The following is a 23,576-nucleotide window of genomic DNA, read 5'->3' as shown; positions in this document are numbered from 1 at the left end:
TGTTTTGATAGAAACAAAATAAAACAAAAAAACATCAACACTTTTATGGTTTTACCCTCTGGTTAGCTTTATGACTACTGTCTTCAAAAAGCAATCAGTTAACGTCTTAGTTGGAAGTACACCATATCAGAATGAAAATAGCCAGACTGGAAATAAGGAGGGCATTGTGACTGAAATCATAGTTGACAACAACCGATACCACATCTTTTACACAGCATGTGCATGCAGAGACTCATGCATGTGGAGGCGCAGTGTGCAACTCAGGTTCTGTTCTGTCGCCACAAATTGCAATGCCTCCATACGCAAGCAATCCAAATGATGCTAGCTGCACACGGAGAAGCCTTTCATCCGTACTCAGTTACTGCTGTGCACACAACTTGTGTGTGGCCAAAATATTTCAAAAAGGCTGAAAATTAAGTGTTCTAATGGAAGATTTACCCAAGTTGTAACTCCTCCCAACCTCAGTGTTCCCCTTACCACTCAAACCCCTGCTCACCCTGAAAGAAACACAAGAGTAGATCCAACCACAAATATGTTATTTATGTTATTTTATCTGTTTCAATTTCAGTTTCGGGTGAGAGTCTCTACGTTGCTGACTGCTAAGCTAGCAGATCTGAGATAGTGAGTTCAGACAAAATTTTGCGAGAAATATTGCAACACAGGTTGAAGAAGCCGATGTCTGAAATTAGCTGTTGTACAGAGACTCAGTGTTGGTGAGCTAAGCTTTATGAGCTGAGATAAATCCACGAACGTCACATTGCACCGTGCAATTGCGACAGGAAGTGACGCAATGTATTTACTGCAAAGTGACTCACGGGATCCAGGATTAACAAGTATGACATCCAGCAGATCAAATGCGGCAAAGGCGAGCTGCCACTATTTGGACATTATCTCACTGGCTAACTGTTGGAGTCTAGTGCTAAACGATGCAAACTAAAAATGACTACAGTTGCTCTCCCCAACAACTGCAGTTGTAACAGTAAAGGTGAAAACTGTAAACAACTGTAAACTGCAAACTGTAAAACTGATGGAAATGTTGTCATGTGTATTTAAGCTTTATCTATAAAATGATCATAGAAGCCACACAAGTGAAGTTACTGGTCTTTCTACAACTGAGTGCAAAGATGTTGTACGTTTCAAGGGCATGCTACTTTTATACAATAAATCAGATATCAGAAAGTCTGATACAAGTAAGTGGATTTTGACCAGATAATAATAATAAAACTGCAGCAAGATGCACACTAAAAAATAAAAAAAAAGACATTTTTTGTATTGGACTATTCCTTTAAACTGCTCTTCTAACAGTGGTCTATCCAGTCCAGGATTTTTACTGTTGCTTTTACATTTGTGCTCTGACTCTCGTCACCTTGAAGCTGTAATCATACAAATACACTTCAAGAATGGAGAAAGGCTAAACAAAGATACTCCAGCATGTGTGCAGAGCAGACTCAATAGTCTCAGAGCTGGAGGGGCCTCTTTGACAGCTTCCTCACTCTACACCTTCCACAGGCAAGGAAACAGGTGCTGGAGGCTTCACACACACACACACACACACACACACACACACACACACACTCTGCACTCTATCCACACACTCTTATCTCCTGCAGGAGGGCTTAAGATAGAAAGCACGCTGTACAGTAATTACCACCTCCCTCCCTCTACCCACTCCCCCATCCTTGACTACTTCTTCACTCTCTCATCCTCCCAACTTTCCCATCTTTCCTTTTAGTCACTGTCCCCCTATGGGATATCTCCATTCTCTGCCATGTTTGGGCTCATCTCCCCCCCCCCCCCCCCCCCCCCCCCCCCCCCCCCCCCCCCCCCCCCCCACACACACACACACACACACACACCTCCTGCTGGCCAAGACTAAGCCACGTATAGCCTTACTGCTGTTATGTCGTAAGACAGAAGCCCCCCCCCCCCCCCCCCCCCCCCCCCCGGGGCTCCATGACGAGCCAGGCTCTGTTGGCGTGCACTCGATGTGATGCCACCTCTCCTAGGGTGTCAACACCGCATCCTCGGTCTCCCTCTCCTCCCCTCCGCTCTCCCGCTCTGTCTCCCATTCCCCTGTCCCGAAACAGATGCTCGGGACGAGGGCGGGCACCAGTCAGGGGGGACGTGGGTTAATTGGGGTAGTAGTGGGGGTTAATTTCAATTAAAACTTCAACTAATGGAGGTCAGGGAAGCGTCTGCAAACACCTGATTAAAACAAATGGTCCTGCCAGTCAAAACTTTATCTTGGTCAGCCTCCGGCAGAGTGTCCTAGAGTGAGAGGGAAAGAACAAAAAAAGGGGGAGCAGGCAGAAGGAGAGAATGACTAATTGGGGGACACTTGTTAGCGCAACATCTGCAGGGAGAGCAGTGAGTTAAGGTTGTGTGCATGTGTGTGTGTGTGTGTGTGTGTGTGTGTGTGTGTGTGTGTGTGTGTGTGCGTGTGTGTGGTTCTGTCTGCCTAAAGGTGTTTATCAGGGTTCAAGTGATGGGAATATTTTAAATCTGATAGTGATATTTTTGCAATTAAAGCAACTGATATAATAACTGATTTTCTTGGCCAGTAATTTTTTTTTTCTTTTCTCACTATTTCTTTGGTGATAAAAAGCTTTTTGAGCAGCTTTAAAACCACAAAAACTATTGAAAACTGGATTTTCCAGTCTCAATAGTATGATGCAATCCGCCTGATAATTATAAATATGAAAGATCTTTGCAAAAAATGTTAAGTTTGTCCTGAGGGTGATGGTTGACGAACGGTCACGGGGTCAAATACTGTAAATCAAAGCATTTTATCTCATCTGGAGAATAAATATGCTTCACAAATTTTGTGAGAGTAAATCTGACATTCACAGTCCGTTGCTAAGTTGACATTTTGATCCATTGAATGTCTGAAGTGTTGCACAGCCTGCCAAAAGGAGGGGGAGTGTTCATATTACATTAAATACATTAACTTCATCACAGAGAATTTAGGTGATGATTTCGGTTAAGGAAACTTAGGAAACTAGTGCATTGGACGCCTAACAGGTGAAATCCCTTCATTCTTCCTGTATGAGGCTTTAATATGCTCAGCAGATATTGTGGCCTGGTGCAGGAACCCGAAAGCTCAGGGCATGATCACATCTGTTGCAACTAAATTTGGCCTCAATACATTCACTCTAATGTGGGCTGTTTGTGCAGCGACCTCTATCTCACCACAAGCAACCAGCTTTCTATCCATACAGAGGTTAGCTGCAGCTAACCTGCAACAATCTAGCTGAGACTGGAGTCTTGTCTGTCATTTTTCATGAACTGTCACCCCTTTTCCTCGAGTCAGTACGTTCATGAGACAAAGTCATAAAGTTTGAGAATAAGCACGTTAAGCACAAGTTAAGTATACGTTTTTATGATAAAACTGAAGCCTCTCTAATGTGTCTTCTTTTCATTTTCTGTTACCTTGAACAGATTCATATCTGCTACTTTCTGCTTGCTTCTCAGAATTGCAACACAGACATTGCCAATCTCAGGAGAAGAGCTTCCACGAGATAGGACAAGGTATAGTATATAGCATATTATCATCATTTCAACAATGTAATTAGTCTGGACCACAATAATTTGTAACTAAATGTAAATAAAATGCCAGTACTCCCCTGTGCTGATCCAATCTGTAGAGTGTATTTCTTTTCATGAGTGAATGAGCAGCAGTTGGTGGTGGTGGTGGTGGTGGGGGGGTATATCCTCACTGTACCCAGGCGTGCTGTGCCACCCTGCTGCCAACCTGCTCTGCCAGGCGTGCCGCAGCAGCTTTCGACATCTGGCGCTGGGCCTCGGGGAGAAGGCAGGGGACGGGGCGCCCCCGCCACGGCTAAATATGGCGCAGGGTTACGCCGCACGTCCCTAATCACTTAGCCGCTGTCTGGCAGCTCACACCACCACTTTCCCAGATCCCTCATACATCAATACTGCTAGACATCTGTACAGCCGCTAGGTATCTCTTTAAACCACACACCCCCCACCACCACCTTCTTTTCCTCTTTACTATTCAGGGACAGCTCAGGTTTACTTCTCATTCCTTTTGTTTTACCACATGGAAGATGGTGCAACTCTAATGTGGGAGTTTGGGCTGGCACACCACTGCCTGCGTGGCGTGTGCGTTACCTCGGACGGTGTGTATCCACACCTGCTGCGTGTCGCCTGCCTGTCAGCTGCGGCGCTGCGGCTGCAGGTCATATTATTGAATCAGTGAGTTCTTCTTTAATAACAGCTATCAGTATCGTGTTCTTGTGGTCCAACAAGTGATGAGTTGTTTCCAAAAAGCAAGCACGTGGTTTTTGTTTACCCCTCGTTCATAGCGAGACTCACAGACACACACGGAGGCAGGTGAACGATACTGAAAGAGCAGCAGAGGAAACCCCACCCCCTCACCTCACATGATATAATAACAGTTTCTAACAGGACAAATGTGATCATAGATCATTTCTCTGTATATTTTAGCTCGTGAGGAAAATTGGCCTTAAAGTTCTACCATTCAAAAGGATATTGTATACATGAATCTTACACATTTTTTACCATGTTGTCTTCAGCCAGAACTCAAACTAACATTTATTTTTAACAGACTTCCCCAAGTTGTGAACACCCGTATGTAAAAATATAGGTTTTCATACAAAAGTATGCAATTAACAATTTTATTATTGTAACGCAACTGTTACGCAATATACTGCATGACCAGCTTTCATTAGAATGATTATACCTATGTGTCGCATGCATGGTCGAAGAATTATATGCAGTCATGTATTTCCACAGCTTCCAAGGCTTCACTCTGTATGTGTTTACATATTGTCAAGTGATGTCACTTCAGTCATTGTTGGTTGGTTGGTCGGTACTGAAAAATGAAACATTATGTTGGTGTGGAGTTAGAAACAAGTGAGACTACCAGGCCGCTACTAGCTTAGCACATCTGAATCCTTCAATAAGTATTGCCACATATTTCCCAAATCAATTAAATTCTACTTCATAAGGTCCTGATTTGATTTGATTCTGTTATTTCAGGATATTTCTGTTACATTACCAGTTTTGCTTGGATATGAAACAAAATCTCAAAGAACTGATTCTGTAAATTTTACAAGAAACCTTCTAGTATAGTGCATTATTAAAAACATGAATGTTTACATTAACAATAGATCCCAAAGCTGTTTCATTCATGCTCCTTTTATTCAACGACAACGTCTTCACAACATGATACTCTTTCTTTGTGGTATAAACCCCGCCCACTGAAGGCCCATATACTCATGTTCAGAATCTCATTGGCTATAAAAGTGTCAATCATTGTCAACACAACTTCTGATTGGCCAGATCTGACACCCATACAGACTCTGGTTGGCTATTATTGGAATATTCAAGTCATGATCAATTTTAATCAGAAAATAGATTTTTTTTTTTTTTTTTTTAAACCCGGCCCTGGACATAACTGTTAGTAGTTGAGTTGCATTGTGGGTAATGTAAATCGGAAATGACGAAGAATGTGCAATAAGGTTTGGGTCTCCACCACGTCACTGGGACTAGGCCTTATCTGTTAACGTTGATACAATGCATCCATTTAATGTTTAACAGAAACACTAAATTGTTAGCATGTTTCCCAAAAATGTTGAATTATCCAACATGAATTTTTGATCTAAAAAGGATGTAAGTTAAATAATAATGGCATGCAATTCCCAAAACACAATTTTGCAAAAAAGCCAAAATATTGATGCAAGCTCTGTTTTCCAGCGTTCAGTTGGATGTACTGAACAACACTCCTGTTCACCACTACATACCCCTACTTTTTAACTTGCTGCATGAAGGACACAACACCTGCAATGTCACTGATTTAAATCATGCGTTGCAGAATCATTCAATATGAACGTATATCCTGAGGATAACAGGCTGGTCGTGGTGTAACTACTGGTGAATACGAGCTGTCCCTCCCCATCTTTAACCTTGTTCTGTCTCAGCTCGGCTGTGCTTCAGTTCCTTTTTCCTTTACTCTTAACTTTTTGTTTTATTTCACTCATCCACATCTTTTCTCTGCTTGCTTTTTTTGAGGGTTTGTGTAAGACGTAAACTATTTTTCATCCTCAGCTTCATGGCCAGAGTCAGTATTTAAGAGGTTTCTAATTGTTTCTTTATGTAACACATTGTCTGAAAGACTTCTCTCATCTTTAGTAAACCCCTGAGAATGATGCTTGACTTTCCGGAAACCTGTTCTTGACCAAGTCTCGGCGGCTCTGAGTGACCCACACAGAAAGCAGAAGGCACTGTCATTGACTAACTGGCATCAGCAGGCACTAAGGACGAGCAAGGATAGCATTATCTGTATCTGTTAAACCAACTAAATGATCTGTATCCGTATTCGGATGGGGCGGGGCTTAGGCCGGAAGTAGTTAGGAAGTAACCGGAAGTTATGAGATTGATATGGTTTGATCAGAAATTGATCAAGGCCATCCCCATAGTGATAGTAACCTATCAGGGCAAGTGCAATTAAAACACATTATTTCAAGGTTATTCTATAAGTAACTGATCTCAATTAGCACAATAATAATAATATAGCAGTATAACGGTGGATCACAACTAAAATTGAACTGTTTCAGCTTGCAACAGGTTCCCTTTATAGGGATGTCCTGAGAACCAATGCTTCAGTAATCCATGCCAAAATTCTGTCTGTATTTGTTTTTGTAGTGTAAAAGGGAACCTTAGATGCCATAGATACTGGACATAACAATGTCACTGGCAACAGGAGAAGTAAATACATCAAATATGGTGTTCATTTGCCTTTTAAATCAGAAGATTGAGTTCAATTATAGACAAGTCAAAAAAACTGCAATACTCCAAACAGTAAGTTCACGAAGGTTCTCGTGTTTCGGCTAACAGCCTGGTGCAGCTCGAGAAGCTAGTACACTACCACCATTATTATCCAGTCTATCACACAGTGTTTGTGTCTTAGCACATTGAGTGCCCAGCAATATAAAACAGTTAATGTTGAAATTATTATTATTTTTGATAACAAATTTGGTACCAACAACCATATTTTGTGGCAACGTTTCAGCCCTACTTTCATGCCATTGCTAACTTTTCTGGTCTCTGTCAACAAGCTTATTTCTCATTATTAGTTTGTATGTTTGTTAATGAAAGAAATGAGGCAACATTTATTCAATGTTTATTCAATGTTGTCTTTAATAAAGCATCCACTGAATGTTAATTTTCCATCCCACCAGCTGACTGTCCTCATCCAAAGCAATATACAGTATCTCAACCAGTAATATTGTGGATATCCAAAGTTGCCAGAGGATGGAGCTCAATGTCTTGGTAATACACCAACTTCTTAATGCATTTGTGTTTGTGTTTAGCCTCCAAAGGTGACCGTGATGTAATAGCAGTGATAACATGGCTGTACCATTTTTCAAGGGTGGCAAAGGAGGAGGTTGACATGGTGGGTCAGACACACAGCCACACTGGCTGGTGTTCACTGGCTGGTGTTCACCTGATAATAAACTGGTAGCTGTCGCTTGCTTGTATTTCACTCCAGTGCTGGTGAAAATGTAGGAAGACAGAAGCAAGGTGGGAGAAAACAGGCAGATTGGCTGAAGGTGACAGGGAGTGGGGAAAAAAAGTGAAGAGGAAAAGGGGAATATGAGATTATAAGAAGAGGTGGTAGAGAGGAAAGACAGAGCGAGATAGCAGCTCTTCTACGTCTGTGTTTCTCTCGTAGAGGCGCTGTCCCTGTGAGTAGTTTTAACTGATGGGATCCCAGATCTGTTGCTCACTAATCATCATCCCTTGTCATAACTGGAAGGTGATAGTACAAACATACAGGGGCAGAGAGACGGAGAGACAAGGCACTCCTCTGATGTCGGCATGATATACTATGCTGAATAGGTAGTGAAGGCTGTGTGTTGGTCAGTAGAAAGATTATGACCCTGCACTACTATTTATCATCTTTTCATCTCAGATGCTTTGGAGAGATTAAGAAATACAAACCCCAGTCCAATAGTGTTTGTACCTCTGGCATGCCAATCATTACAAAGCACAACCTCATAAATTCCCTGTTTGTACAGATGATTACATTAGTGGTTAGTGAATCAGAACATGAATCATCGTATTATTTATGTACTTCAGGAGTCACATGCAGGTTATTAATTATCGTATCATGTGATTCGTGGGATTTATCTGATCTAGCAATCTTTTTTTTGGCATTGTGCAAAAACTTGAGCGAAGTATGCTCCCTTAAATCAATATTTCCCATACTTGTTGTTTATAGATCTGATTTCTTGTAAATGTTGAAATCTATCTAATTAAATTGAATGGACTGCTATAAGTGGCAAAATGATCATGATCCTTTTTGGTCTTATTATTTTCTCTCTTAGGATGTTGTTGTCAGTTTTGGACATTATTTAATTTAATTTATTGGTTTGCTACTTTGTCACTGAGCAAACGAGGAAATCAGGCTGGACTACTGTAACTGTTTGAATTCCTTTTAAATGCTGGTACGAGCTTTAACTCTCTAAACTCTGTGCTGACTTACAGAAATACTCTTCTCATTCACTCTATCATAGTTTTCATCCTAGTTTTGCTGTAACACTTACAGAAAAAAAAACCTCATCACATGCGTGACACATGTTTATCACATGTTGCAATTTATGTTAACATGGGAAAAATAGGTGAATAAGTTTTTACATGAATCTACATTGGCTTCACAAATTACACCATAAAAACATTCCAAAACCACATTAGGGCAAAATGCAGGTTTCACAAGTGCACGGTCACGTGTGCATGTGGACTCATGAGATCACGAGTTTTTGCACAGGACAAATGTACGTGTTTCTTCTGTAAGGGGATAAATATTTTGTATTTCATCAAACACTACAGTGTCTGCAGATGCTTTAAGCAGAAAAGAAAAGGACGTGATTTTCCACGTTCTTTTTGTGAATCATCTGTGCAGCGTGTTGAGTTCTGCCATCAGATGGTTGAAACTGACTGAACGCTTCTACACTTTATTCAAATTTGATTAAATGCAATTAAACCCAAAGTCATGTCTTTCCAAAACAACCATGACAGGAAGAGGAGCAGGACGATGCTTTTACAAGCACCTTTTAAACCTCCTCTAAAAGCGTTTAACTCAAGAATTTTCTTTTCTGACTATAGTTTAATTGTATGTCGAAAAGAATGCAGCCTGGCTCGTTTTCAGGAAAAGATTGTAGGCTACACATGCGAAAAGAATACCAATGTTGACGAAAAGACTGTTTGTTCATACCCAAGTTTACTCATGAGTATGTTAATTAAAACAATTTGCTAAATCTTGGCCACAATATTTAGACTTCTCTTCAGCAGTGCATAGTTTTCTGTTCATATGATTATGGTTGTACTTTATTAATTCCTAATCGCTGACATTACATACAACAAAACAAGAAAAGTTATAAAAACCACAACAATGTAATAATACATTGCAATGTCAATTAGACATTATTGTTAAAAGTTACTCCCATATATCAGTGAATTTTTTAAATCATGTTTCTTTGATTTCTGTGCTTTTATCGTGGGTAAACGTTGTTAAATGGTTTCTTATTTGTCCGTTTTGTGATGTGTTTTAAGGTTGGAAGTTTACGCATTGATATATTATTTAGAAAATTGACCCTCGGCATGTTCTTCAACTACTTACCATGTTTGGTCACCACTTTGTGAATAATGAAGACATTTCCATCATTCATGACCCTTATTAGTATAAGAAAACATAGTGTGGCAGACTTGCACCACTGCCCCTCCCCCCACAGGTGCAACCCTTGCATAAAGCAGTGGGCAGAACTTACAATATAAACTGCACCAGTTTTCACTGGGATCAGGTCGTTTTTCCAGATAACATATGTTATCAGAAAAATGTAAAAGATGCAAAAATGACTCAGGAATTCCTCCTGGTTTTAAGATGTTGTGTTAAAAGATTAGAGAAAGAAAATGAAACATGGAGGGTCAGCTTGTTTTAATTTGTTATTGCATGTGTCTGACAATTCTGTGAAATCTTCCAAACTCAGGAATCCTCTTTGGATTTGAGACTTGAGATTATTAATAATAATAATAACAATAACAATAACAATAATAATAATAATAATAATAATACAATATGAATCATAGCCTTCCTAGCAAAAAATATGCTGAGCAATAAATATCTTTTCTTGCTTTAAACAAAGCCTACTGCAGATGATATGACACCATTCAGTGTTTGGAGCCATATTTTACAGCATCGCTCTCCTACTGATCACCTGCAGTCACTTCATCCTCTGTATCAATGTGTTGTCTGCTAACACATCTTAATCTTTGCCTCATTCTCTGGTTTACAACCTTCAGTTGACTCCACCCCTGCCCACCTCCACCCCTGCAGCATGGCTCAGACTCCTATTCTCCACCGATTCCCACCCATGATAGTGTTGATAATCCTGACTGGGATCACTCCGGTACACCCGCCATCGCTTCACGTCTTCACCCTGACAGAATGGAGACGATGAGCCTGAAATCTGTTCTCTGTGGTAGAGGATTTAGCTGTTTGTGTGTGTGTGTGTGTGTGTGTGTGTGTGTGTGTGTGTGTGTGTGTGTGTGTGTGTGTGTGTGTGTGTGTGGTAGGTGGGGGTGGATGGGAGCATGTATTAACAAGCCTATCTGCCCATCCAAGTGTTAATCTGTGAGATGCCAGCTGATACAGTAGGACAGGGTGGGCTCAGCTCCCTTCATGCCTACCTGCCCAGCAGTGCCAGTCTGTCCTCCCCGTAGAGACGCGGGACTTTGCCCTTCGATCTCTCCGAGCTCGGGCACAGGTGGTGCTCAGTGTGCGTCGACACCCCAGCCTCCCTGTGTTTGTCAGAGCTCAGACTGTGTGTGGCTATGTGCGCCTGAGCGTATGTGTTAGTCTCAACTTTGTGTCAAGGAGGATAATCTCCCTTCCCCCCCTGCAGGTGGTTGTGTTTGTGCGTGTGTGCTGGGGTTAGACCGATGTACCGGCTTGATGATATATCAGGCAGATATTTGCTCTAAATTAAAGGTGCAGTAATAGTAGTCGGGTCAGTTGTGTTGATGAATCCACAGAGTGTAGTAGCCTCCCTCTGCTGTTGCCCTCAGCTCTGTCGCTTTATTGTCATGTTTTTTCTAGCTAACAGTGCAACTCCAATTTTTCTCTCAGAAGATGGTGAAAATCAAATCAGAGGTGAAAAGCGAGTGAATATTTGACTTCATCAGGTGGACACAACCACCACCCCGAAGGAATGTTCCTCCGTACCTGCTGGACGTGTGCTGGCCTGGTCGTACCAGGAAGTAGGCGACTCATCAGGTAGAAATAGACATCCACTGATCACAGAGTTGGCAGCTCAACCCCCAGCTACTGTTTTCCACATGTTGACAGACCTGCAAGTTGCTCCTTTTAGGAGGAAGCCATGTTATACCCATGAACGGTAGAAGAAGAGTAGACCTCAGTTCATTTCATTCACCACATTACAGAGACACTCCCTTACAAGAGAAAGTACCACATTTAAAATCCTTTTTTAAATAAAAGGACACCAGATTAAAAAACAGCAAAGCAAAACTTATTTTTGTGAGAGTTTACGGAAGGAGAACTATTGCTAACACAGCAATCGAAACTAACAATGTTATGTGGCCAAAATGACGGATGAAAGTAGCTGTAAAGTTTTGAGTAGGTCCAGTCATGTCGGGACTTCATACAGCGATGACTATGAAGCAGCAGTGGAAGCTACAATGTTTTGTTTTTCTGAAAATGTTTTACTTATTCATGTTTTTCTATTCAATTGTATATTTTTGCAGTGTAATTTTTTTCTACGCAGCACCCTCTGTTTTCATCTACTTTTTAATGAGATGGCTCTCAAAAAGCTGCTCACACTCACTGCAAAGGAACTTTGAATTAATTACATTTCATATATAATCACATATCATGAATAAATGTAATATGAACAAAAACATGGAATCTCCTTCATTTTTGTTCTGAAAATCAACAAATTTAAAGATGAGCACAAAGTGAGGTAGAACTAGATTTTGTCCAAAGTTATAGAAGAGATATTCACCTGTAAAAACTTGCACTCTGAATAAAAGTGTTTCAACATGAATGAAGTCACTTTAAATGCACTAAATGTCAGATATCTTGCAACTTCAGTGTCCCAGTATCCATGTCATCGGCTTACATGAGCACAGGTGTGTGTGTGTGTGTGTGTGTGTGTGTGTGTGTGTGTGTGTGTGTGTGTGTGTGTGTGTGTGTGTGTGTGTGTGTGTGTGTGTGTGTGTGTGTGTGTGTTTGTGTGTGCAGCTCAGCATCCTGTGGCTCCTCTCCATACCCACAGTGCCTTGCTCGGCATAGCCTGTCCTGGCCATCTGCCACTGTGGGCCCCAGGCAGGAGGGCTGCAGGCTGGGCGTCGTGGCCCCCGCTGGTGTTGGGGTGGTACACAGAGAACAGCAGTGTCGGCCATCAGACTGTGATGAAATAAACATACACGGACGTATTCAAGTTATGCACGAGAGTATATTTGATTCACAATTATTTAGGAAATACAAGGCAGCTCTTTTTTAATCAGTAGTTTATGTCAGTCTAAATTGTAGACTAGATTGTTTTATTTAAATTCTCCACTTCTATCATAGTATAACAATTAATAAATGGCTTGGACACGGCACCTTTATATGAGACAGCTTTGATAAAATGTCAGTATTTGACACTCTGGGACTGAGAGCATCTTGTTTTATTATGTCATCAATTATTCATCGTGAAGTTACAGTTGACAGACTAAAGAAATGTATGCTCACAGTTATATATATATATATATATACAGTATATACAGATCTCCCTTGTGTGCATGTCATTATTATGTTATTTGGTATATGCCACTGAAAACAAAGAGAAAATGCAAAAAAGGGTCATTGTAGACAATTTTATAATGACTTTTACATTACATTACATTACATTTCATTTAGCTGACGCTTTTATCCAAAGCAACTTACAATAAGTTCATTTCAACCATGAGGGTACAAAACCCAGAACAACAGGAATCAAGAAAATACAATTTCTTCAAGAAAGCCAAACTACTTCACAAAACAGTTAAGATTGTGGTGGTAACAGTCTTTCCTGTTAATTGTTCGTCCATCGTTGATTACTGATGGGTGGTGAGGGTGGGTGTGAGGAGATGTATTTATATCCTAACCACTCCCTGAAGGAAGCTTTACATCTTCACTGTGAAGGCTGCGGATCTTGTTGTCGGAAGATGACCAAAGATACATTTGAATAATTATGGTAAAAAGATAAGCAATTAACTTACACAGAGATCAATATTCATTCACATACTGTTACATTATCGTACTGCACGTTTCTTCTCTCTCGGGAAAATCCGTGTCCCTTTACCCCTTTAAGTTAACTGTCAACCAGACTGTACTTAATATTGATGGCTCCCCCAAAGACATTAGTCTAGCTGTGCCCAGTGACGCACACTTTCTGGAGTGACCCATATTAATACTGTAGGCCTCAGTTAATTTTCCATCCAGTACAGTAAAGCAACTGAACCATGAACCGCCTTCGCACGACCAGCTCTGTAAATGTCACCCATATGGCCCGCTCATTCATTTCCCACAAAACAAATTCCCACAAAAGACTGACTGTAAGTGTATTTAAAAGGCAAAAGCAGCCAGAAAGAAGCCTTTTATCCACCGCTCATTTTTTCCTATGAGCTAGAGGTGCTCTTTTAATTTCCCTCTCTGAAAGGTCAGTCGCAATGTTCTCCATCTCCACCTTAATTGATTCTTTAAATGCATCTCGTCCTGCGCAGGGGGAACCAGGGAGGAAAACTAGAGAGGTGTTTGCGTACCTTTAGCCACGGTTAAAGGCCCGAAAATGGCTACCCATCTTTTCCTAATTGTATTGGCTGTGTAAAAATGTAAGTTCCTGGAGCTTGAAGCCTGGATATGTACTCCTCTGGCATGTCAAAACCTGGACTTAAACTATTTGCAAATGAAAAGAAAATTGCCTTTTAGCCCATGTGGGCCAGGTGAACTTGTTTTCTGATAAACATAATGGAAGTGGGCCAGGCTTTGGCTGTACTAAATGTCAGCATTTATTAGAAGAACTCCCTGATATTTTCCATCGGAGGCCTTGTTTCTTACTAAACAAGTGATGCCTCCTGTGATTCCTATGAGCAAACGTATCTGGTTCACATGGGGGACTTGGTTTGCATGTAAACACAAGGAGAAGGGAATCTCTTCAAATAGGAACTTCATTAACCACTGGTTCTGCTAAACATAATGGTGAAGTTTGGGCGTTATTACCTGAAGAGACCGGTTTTCTCACTGGAGCCTTTAAGCACCAACAACTGACCAGCCCGGATCAGAGAACCTCAGATTCCTGCCGGTGCCGCAGGTACCACAAACTGGAGGAGCATCAGAGAGGATTAACTTTAGCTGTCCAGTTTACCTATAATTGTCTATTTTGTAAACGGTCTTGTTTGATTGAAATGTGTGGATTTACTGAACTCCTTGAGTTATGTTGAAGCTAAAGTTAAAAAAAAAAAGGCAAACAGCACATTGTCATCATGTCTACCTCAAACTACAGAAGAGAGGTTTACCTCTTAAACAGAGCATGCTGGGAAGTCTGCTTGTACGGCAGTTTTGTTTTATTAATCAAAAACCTGATTCATTATATGTTTAATATAAAACATGCATCCAATGCATACCACCTGACCGACTGATGTCATCATACTGATCAGGAACCGAGTGAAGATGAACAAAGTTGTAACCAGATCCACTGCAGGAGGTTCAGCAGATCTGGTTTGGTGCACCAGAAATAATACAATCCTCCCTGGATTTAGGTGTTCAGGTTCTGTCTTAGTCTGTGTTGTAGAGTCAGAATAAATCACCTTGCCCATCCGTTGCCGATGTTTTACAGTCGAGTTTGTTAAAAAAAAAAGGGGATTTCGTCCTCAAAATGTTCAGCAGCAGCCTCCTCCATCTGTTTGCGGCCTCCCAAATGTTTGTGGATGATAATGGCTATTAATTTGTTTTTTACTGCATCACTGTGTGTGAGAGGAGCATCTGGAGCATTTAGTCACACCAATAAAATGCATGTACAGACAATGAGACACTCAAATTTGACCATAAAGCTTCATCTTCTTGAGCTTGCTCGGCCATCCAGTGCAGCTGCACAGGCAAGTTAGTCATGAAGCAACTGGCTTCTGCCTTCTGTTTCGACATTAAGAGCTCTTTCTCCCATTCTTATGGGCCAATCATTCTGTAGCAGTGAGAGTGGAGCTAAGGTTTTGCATTTGTCTTGGTAAACTGGTGCACATCTATTTTGAGAGGTTTTTGGGCCAATTAAAGAGAATAAAAGTGTCCAGATGGTCGTGTGCTTTTGTTACATTTTGCATCTATTTGGAGCTGCTGTCTACTGGACATTGGCACATTGTAGTAAATCGGATATGTCACCGTGTAGTTCAGATTGCATTTTCCATTCTGTAGAAAAGTGCAGTTATCTTTTTCAGCGGGATCCGTATTTCCAGGATTCTCCGTGGTTATTCGCTACCATCTTAGTTTACATGGCATTTTCTAACATCACCAAATTATTCTTTTTAGTTTCCTATTAAAGTTTTTGCCTGTCGTGTAAAAAATGGCCACGTCAGTTGGTCAGTCTCTCAAAATGATTCCAACCAACACTTTGAGCTACGACGACATTTCAAAGAAGGTCAAAGAAAGCGTTATTCTGTAACACTGCTGTGTCGGGTCTGTTTTTGTAATTGTGGCTGAGGTTGGGTTGGTTAGTGTTGACAATGCCGCCAAAGAGAGAGCCCAGGACTGCTGCAGAGTGTTGCTCTAACAGGAGTGACAAATTGCCCAAGAGAGACAGTCTACAGTTAACAATTTATTCAGCAAGTACTCATTAAAACACAATGATCATGTAATCATATAAAAAAGTAAAACCAGCCTTGAGTACAAATGAAGAAGCAAGTAATCTAATAAATATTGGATAAAAGGTTGAAGTCTTTCTTCTGTATGGCAGTGAGTTCTGACAAATCCGTTTTCTTGTGAGTCACACTTCTCAGCTCCACTCCCTGTCCCCTCTAATATTACTTCTCACTCCCACACTGTTGCTGCTCTGCACTGTACTGCACTTTAGGTGTGAACAGCTGTCCACACCACTGTAAAAAAAAAATAATCAAAATCTGTCACAAAAAACACATTGAACATACAATGATAAAATTCAGGACACTGCAACCCAAAATATCCACAAATCAAAACTCATAAGGTGATAATAAGCCACAGTGTCACTTAGTCCCAACAACTCCGACAGAGTGAGATGTCTTCTCTCCAGCTGACTGCATCACATCAGTTTCAGGGGTCCCACTCGTCCAATTACACCTTTGTCTTCTTCGTCTTGTGTCCAAAATTTAAGCCTATCAGCTTGATAGTTGTGACCCAGGACAAATTTAAGCCACAGCTACTTAGTTCAGTGTCAGATTCACATTCAGTCAACGTAGATATAAATATCTGATTGGACTCGATATCACACCAATATGAAGGAGAGCAGCAGCAGCAGCACTAGATGCTGGCGGTGAACAACACACAGTAGACTTCAGAGAAGAAAGGATCGCGCTCAGACTGTTTCTGAGTGAAAGTGATTCAAAGGCACAAAGATGAACAGCTGAATCATCGCTGTTGTATCGTGTCCAACACGATTGTATTGTGGAGAATTATCTGGGAGAATCACTGTAGTTGGTTAATTTTTCTGAATAACATGTTACAAATGTTTCAGTGTCTGATAATGTGTCAATGAAATGTACTAAAATTCAAATAAAATCACCGTACATGTGCACATAACAGTTTGGTAAAAAAAAAAAAAAAAGCATTCGGAGACATCGTTTGTATCCATCTAAACTAAAGAAACAAAAGCTCTGATGTGCAAAGTGTGAGTCCTGTGATCATCTCAAACTACTTGTATCCATGTACAAATATATGAACAGGCCCCCTGGATAAATGGAATCCATTTAAAATGTCAGAGGACTTTGATGATGTTGAACAAACACAATCACAGCAGCTCAAAGATGCCGTAACCAGGCGGACATAGAAAACATTCACATTGGTATTCTTTCACATTCTTTACATTTTTGGGGAAACTTCAGGTTTATCACAGCTTGGATCGTGTTTTACATTGTTTCTTTTCCCTTTGATAACATTTAACGCAGTGAAGTAGCTGCTGAAATGTGAAACATGACAACCCTGCAATAAAAGGTCCCACCTGGCACACTCAGTCAGGAGATCATCGAGGTTGAAAACATCCTGAGGTCAATATATGTGAGAAACCTGGCGAGGTCAGAAAGCAATGGTGAAATAGTAAAATGATCATGCAAACTGTTACCACATTGGCCTGACACAGTTATGCATAGATAGATTTCCTGTCCAATTACAATTATATTAAAATGATCATTTCCAGCGCCCTCACCTTCAGCTTTGTCTCCAAATACTAGTTTCGATTACCTGGATGAACTGTTAGACGGACTTCCTCAGTTTCAGCAGTGATTTTGATGAGTACAGTTCCAAGTCCCAAGTTACAACCAACCTGAATTGGAGCAATTTTGAAAACATTACAACACACATCAAAGTGTTAAAAAAAAAAGGTGCTGCGTATCCCCATCTTCCCCCTTGGAGGTACCTGCATTGAAACCAGGCTGAATCTGTTCCAAAAACACAGCCAGAGCAGGTTACTGAGCAGAAGTGACCACATATCATTGTGACTATAATGGATTTAATATGTGTTGTACTCCATTTCTGTTGCATCAAATTTGATAGAGTTTCCAATGAGTTTCAATAACATCAGTGTCAATGAAGAATTGTATTTTTTAGAAGGCTGTTGTTAAGTCTCTTAATTCTAGTAAAAATGCCCACAATGTATTTGCTGGAGTTTTTTTTTTTTTTTTTTTTTTTTTTTTAATGTCACTGTGGCTTAGTGATAAGGAGACTTATTGTATTTCAAAATTCTCCCAAGTGTCTCACATCCATACAACCAAAGGTTATTAAATCAGCCCTCAGTTTACAGCTGTTACTGAATAAAGTTGGGGACGTTTTTCAGTTTTGGAACATATAAAAAATAGCATTGGGCTCAAAGGGTTGAGATATTGAAAGACTGACAAAAATATACTGTACATTATGACTATTCACTCAGGCTGCAGTCCTGATACTTAGAGTCAGTATGGTGTTAAGTGTTCAGTCTAACTCGCACAGTAGTAGAGCCTGTTTCCTCACTCATTCTCTCCACGCTCTCTGGATTCCAGTGGCTTGTTGGTTCGTGAGGCACCTATTGACCACAGCAACCTATGAGTGATGATTCATGCCAGCCATCAGATTAATGATGTTCATCAGCTCCTCTCCACACAGCAGCACTGACCCACTCTTCAAACCTTCCCTCTGCTACGTCCTCCATCTCTGCTTATCAGATCACTATTTGTAATAGTGTCGCAGTAACTGCTATAGTCCTTTCCAGCAGCAGCCCCGGGTCAAATTTCCTTCCAGGCACACACAACACACTGACTGAAATTATCGCCTTTTCTAATACTGGAGGAGTGTCTCCGACCTGTAGGCCTGTAGACTAGCCATAAATCTATTTGTATTTATTTTAAATGTAGACCGTGTTAGATGAACACTTCCCTTAAAAAGGCTCAGGCTTGTGAAATACTCACATTCAAGTCTTTCAGCATTCACACCAATATCAATATCTAATCAAATACACAACTTGTCCTCCAAAAGTGTTTAGACGCTGTGTAAAATGTAAATAAAAACAGATTCTGATGATTTTGCAAAACATGTAAACTCATAATTAATTGAACACAAAGACAACGTCACATGTTGAAATTATATTTTATTGTTTTATGCTCTGTGCTTGTTTTGAATATGATGCCAACAACAGATTTTTAAAAAGTTGGGACAAGGTCATGATTACCACCGTTTTGCATCACCTCTTCTTTTAACAACCTGTAAACGTTTGGAAACTGAGGAGACCAGTTGCTGGAGTTTTGAAAGTGAAATGTTGTCCTATTCTTGCCTGATGTAGGATTTCAGCTGCTCAATAGTTCAGGGTCTCCTTTGTTGCATCTTTTGTTTCATGATGCTTTGAATGTTTTCAATTGGAGACAAGTCTGGACAACAGGCAGGCCAGTTTAGCACCCGGACTGTTGTAATAGATTGCAGAATGTGGTTGGACGTTGTTCTGCTGAAATAAACAAGACCTTCCCTGAAAGAGACGTTGTCTGGATGGCAGCATATGTTGCTCCAAAACCTGAATATATCATTCAGCATTAATGCTTCCTTCCAGATGTTCAAGCTACCCATGCCGTGTGCACTAATGCATCCCTGTACCATCACAGATGCTGGCTTTAGAACAGAGCTGATAACAAGCTGGATGGTCCCTCTCCTCTTTAACCTGGAGGATGCAGCGTCCATGATTTCCAAACAGAACCTCAGATTGTGATCCATCAGACCTCAGGACAGTTGTCCACTTCACCTCAGTCCATCTTCAATGATCTCGGGTCCAGAGAAGGCGGCGGTGTTTCTGGATCATGTTTCTATCTGGTTTCTTCTTTGGAGAGTTTTAACCTGCATTTGTGGACGCAGCGATGAACTGTGTTCACAGATGATGGTTTTCACAAGTGTTCCTGAGCCCATGCAGTGATTTCCACTCCAGAATAGTGTGTTTTTAATGCAGTGCTGCCTGAGGGCCCGAAGATCACCACCATCCAATATTGGTTTCCAGCCTTGTCCCTTGTGTTCAGAGATTTCTCCAGATTCTCTGAATCTTTTAATGATATTATGAACCGTAGATGATGAAATCCCTAAATTCTTTGCAATTTTAAGTTGGGGAATACTATTATTTGATTGTTGTACTATTTGCCCACAAAGTCTTTCAGATTGATGAACCTCTCACCATCTTCACTGCTGAGACTCTGCCTCTCTGGGATGCTCTTTTCATACCCAATAGTGTTACTGATCTGTTGCCAGCTAACCAAAATAGTTGTGTGATGTTCCGCCAGGTGGTTTTTGGCATTACACAACTTTTCCAGTCTTTTGTTGACCCTATCCCAACTTTTTGGAAATGTGTTGCTGCCATCAATTTCAAAATGAGCATTTATTTTTCATAAAACAACAACATTTCTCAGTATCCACATTTGATATGTTGTCTTTGGTCTATTTTCAAATAAATATTAGTTTACATGATTTGTAAATTGTTGCATTCTGTTTTTATTTACATTTGACATTTTGATGAAAATGCAAATTATATTTTGAGTTTTTTTTCAATGTATTTCCTGATATGCTGATCTCAACGTCTCCCAAACCCTCGATGCTCAGAGGTGAGATTGCTGTGGCTGCTACATCTTTCCTCTTATATCACTGAACCCCTGGGCAGCGGTTTTCATAATACCAAGAAAAGATGCATTTCTTATATTAGTTACCTCTTCTCAAACTGATTTAACTTCATCAGCCCGTGAAGGCCGACTGGTAGTGGAGTGATTTGAATATTGAGCGTAAATCTCACGGACAACTGTGTCAGTTTCCTTCTGCATAAAGGTTGGATGGTGGTGCCGCCCTGCTCCTTCTTCAGCCAATACAATACTGACAATATGCTGCGCCACATCAGTTCAACAGCTCTTGCGTTTGTGTTCACCAAATTATCAGAAACATTGGCCACACCAACTTGCGCTCCCAGACCTGACCTGCGTTTTTGCTGCGGCTAGATTCACAAAAGTAGAGTCCAATGATGGCTGAAGTCCCTGAGGTCTTTACACCTGCCAATCCAACACGATGATTTCAAGAACCAAGTGTTCAGTTGCTGTCTAATATATCCCAGACATCTACACATGCTGTTGTTATGAGAAAATCATTGTCTCCATGCTCATAATGTTTTGGTTCACTTGAGCAACTTTAAAATTCAACTCGGCTACGCTGTGCATAGCTGAATTCAATTGCATTAAGCGAATGAAATTAAAAACACATGATATGAAATTGTATCTTGCTTAGTTGTTACTTTTGGTGGTTGGATCCACTGTGTCAATCTGTTTCTAGGATGGTTACCACATTCAGTCAGTATCACATCCAGTGGAATCCTAAAACATTGTCTTGATATCATCTATAATCTGTATTATACGACATTACACATACATATATATATATACATATATGATCTGTCTTTTACTCTCACCTGCAGAAACTAATTTGTCTCTGTATTGAATAAAACATTTAAAAATATATTTTACGAAAATCCAGTCTTAATTTCCTTTTAGATGCCTTTTAGAAGACGTGCCGTTCTCTAGTCTTTCAGTTCTCTATACTATATAACTGCCCACCCCATACATACACTAATTTAATTAAAGGAATGGCACAAATCACTAACTGGAAGTGTGATACCCATCCTGCAATTGTGCATTAATAGAAACTAATTTAGATAACGAGCATGACCATCTTTTTGTACCCAAACCTGGCGGTTTCCTCTTAGAGGTCATTTTGAGGTTAGGAAACATTTCAAAAGGGATAAAATGTCTGTTATTATGACTGAACATAATCTTCCAATAATCAAAGAAAAAATAGATAAATCAAAGGTCAATAAAAATACTGAAATCAAAACATATACAAACCGTAAACACATCATGTTTTTGCCTTTTTGCCACTGACAGGAATTTCTCTTCTCTGTGATTTGGTCCACTTTTTTAAACAAAATCTCCCAAAAATTCAACAAAAACAAATACATTAAAAAAAAACTACAAATAAAACAAAACTACAAAAAAGGCTGAGCTTAAAGGCAAAACTTTGGATTGATTTATTACAATTATGATACAAAGCGCTCGGGTGGGCAGGTATTACCGTGCAAGGTTCCTATTGGCCGGTTCCTTTTGGACATACAGGTCAATGGACTGGAAGTACAACAAGGGGCAAAGCTTGAATAACTTCCCCCCACCAATTTCTATTTCTCAGAACTGGCAATTAAAAATACAAGGTAAACATCTTAAAAATGGGGACACTGTACCTGTCCATGATAGATTTTTGTCAGAACTGAAACTTCCACATCAAACTGGCAGAGTTTTGATAATGAAATCTGATCGTCAAAACCACCTAATGTTGGAAAAGGGTTCAAACATTCATCACTAAAAATCTTGTTGATCATGTGTGTGTGTTTTTTCTTATGTCTGTTTGTGTAAGTGTTGTGTGTTTTGTGATCTATGTGAGCTACTGCTATACTTTTCCTTTAGGTATCAATCTATTTACACAAATGCTTCTTGAATATAAACGGCAGTCATTTTGATCAAGATATTTTACCAGAGAAAACGTTGAGCCTGAAACTTCATTCATTATGACGGAAATACTATATTGATTTTTCAACAATGGTGACTGATTAATTCTACTGAAACTAAATATGTTGGTTTAAATCCCTCAGACCTTCCAATAACAACAACACCCTGCGCAAGATACAAAACTTCCAGCTACACACTCCATTAAACATCCAATTTGCTTTACATTTGTTTAATAAAGCCTTAAAGTGTTGGAAGTGTAACCATCATATGTCTTAAACATGTCAGGAAAACTAAGCTTCAGAATATGTTGAACCCTGAGAACATATCACAACTTTGTACCACAGACTGTAAGAGCAGCACCAGCATTTCTCTTAGTTGACATGAAAAGGTTGACCTCTCAAACTACCCCCATAACCCTCCCAACTCATAGAGATACTGTAGCTCTTATCTTCACGCAGAAATTCTGAGAAACCCCGATCCAGCACCGCAGGGGAAGCATGCGCCCAACAAATATGATCTATGGCATACAAATGAGCCCTGTAATTTATTCATAAATCATCATTGCTGCCTTTGCTGGCAGGGCCCTTTTTAATTGTCTTTGATTAACAGTGGCATGTGCAGGAGATAGGCGCTCGGCTGCGTTCAGGTCCCCCTTTGTTCTCGGGTGCCGTCGCAGGCTTCCCAGGGAAATCATGTGTCAGAGTGGAAGGAAATCAGGGGCTCAGCTTGATATCCATACACCGGTTTTGTGTGTGTATAAACTCATGCACACTATGTACAAACTCACATTTGGCACCCTTCAGTGCGAGAGCATGCAGTGTATATAGAGGGATGCATATGATTGCAAGACATATATGCACAATCTGGTCATTTGTACATCTGAACAGCAGATGCAGACCTGTGCTAAATGCAAACATTTGTACAAGTAGCCGACACAATCACATATTCATGCATATATGAAGATATCAGAAATCAGTGTTATCCATATCTGAGGAGGATCCTGCCTATCGCAGGCAGCCTGTTGGGTCATTTCATAGTTTCTGTTAGCCTCTCCAGACTTTCTCCTTCAGTAGGGAACAACTACCTGTAGATAGTTTCACGGCAGCAGTTTGAATTGTTTGAACGGCCCTTTTTCTTTGGGTCTAGTAGGACAGAGACCCAACAGGACAATCTGTTGGTCTTCTCTTTTCTACATTCCCTCTTTTGCTGCTGTCCAACTGTACTACTGCTATGGCCTTCATAGTTGCACCTGTGACCTCATGTAAACCAAAGATAGA

Source organism: Embiotoca jacksoni, unplaced genomic scaffold, assembly GCF_022577435.1.
Source record: "Embiotoca jacksoni isolate LCO1_2020_lvr unplaced genomic scaffold, fEmbJac1.0.p SCAF_39, whole genome shotgun sequence".
In the NCBI taxonomy this organism is placed as follows: domain Eukaryota; kingdom Metazoa; phylum Chordata; class Actinopteri; family Embiotocidae; genus Embiotoca; species Embiotoca jacksoni.
This window is presented reverse-complemented; position numbering follows the sequence as displayed.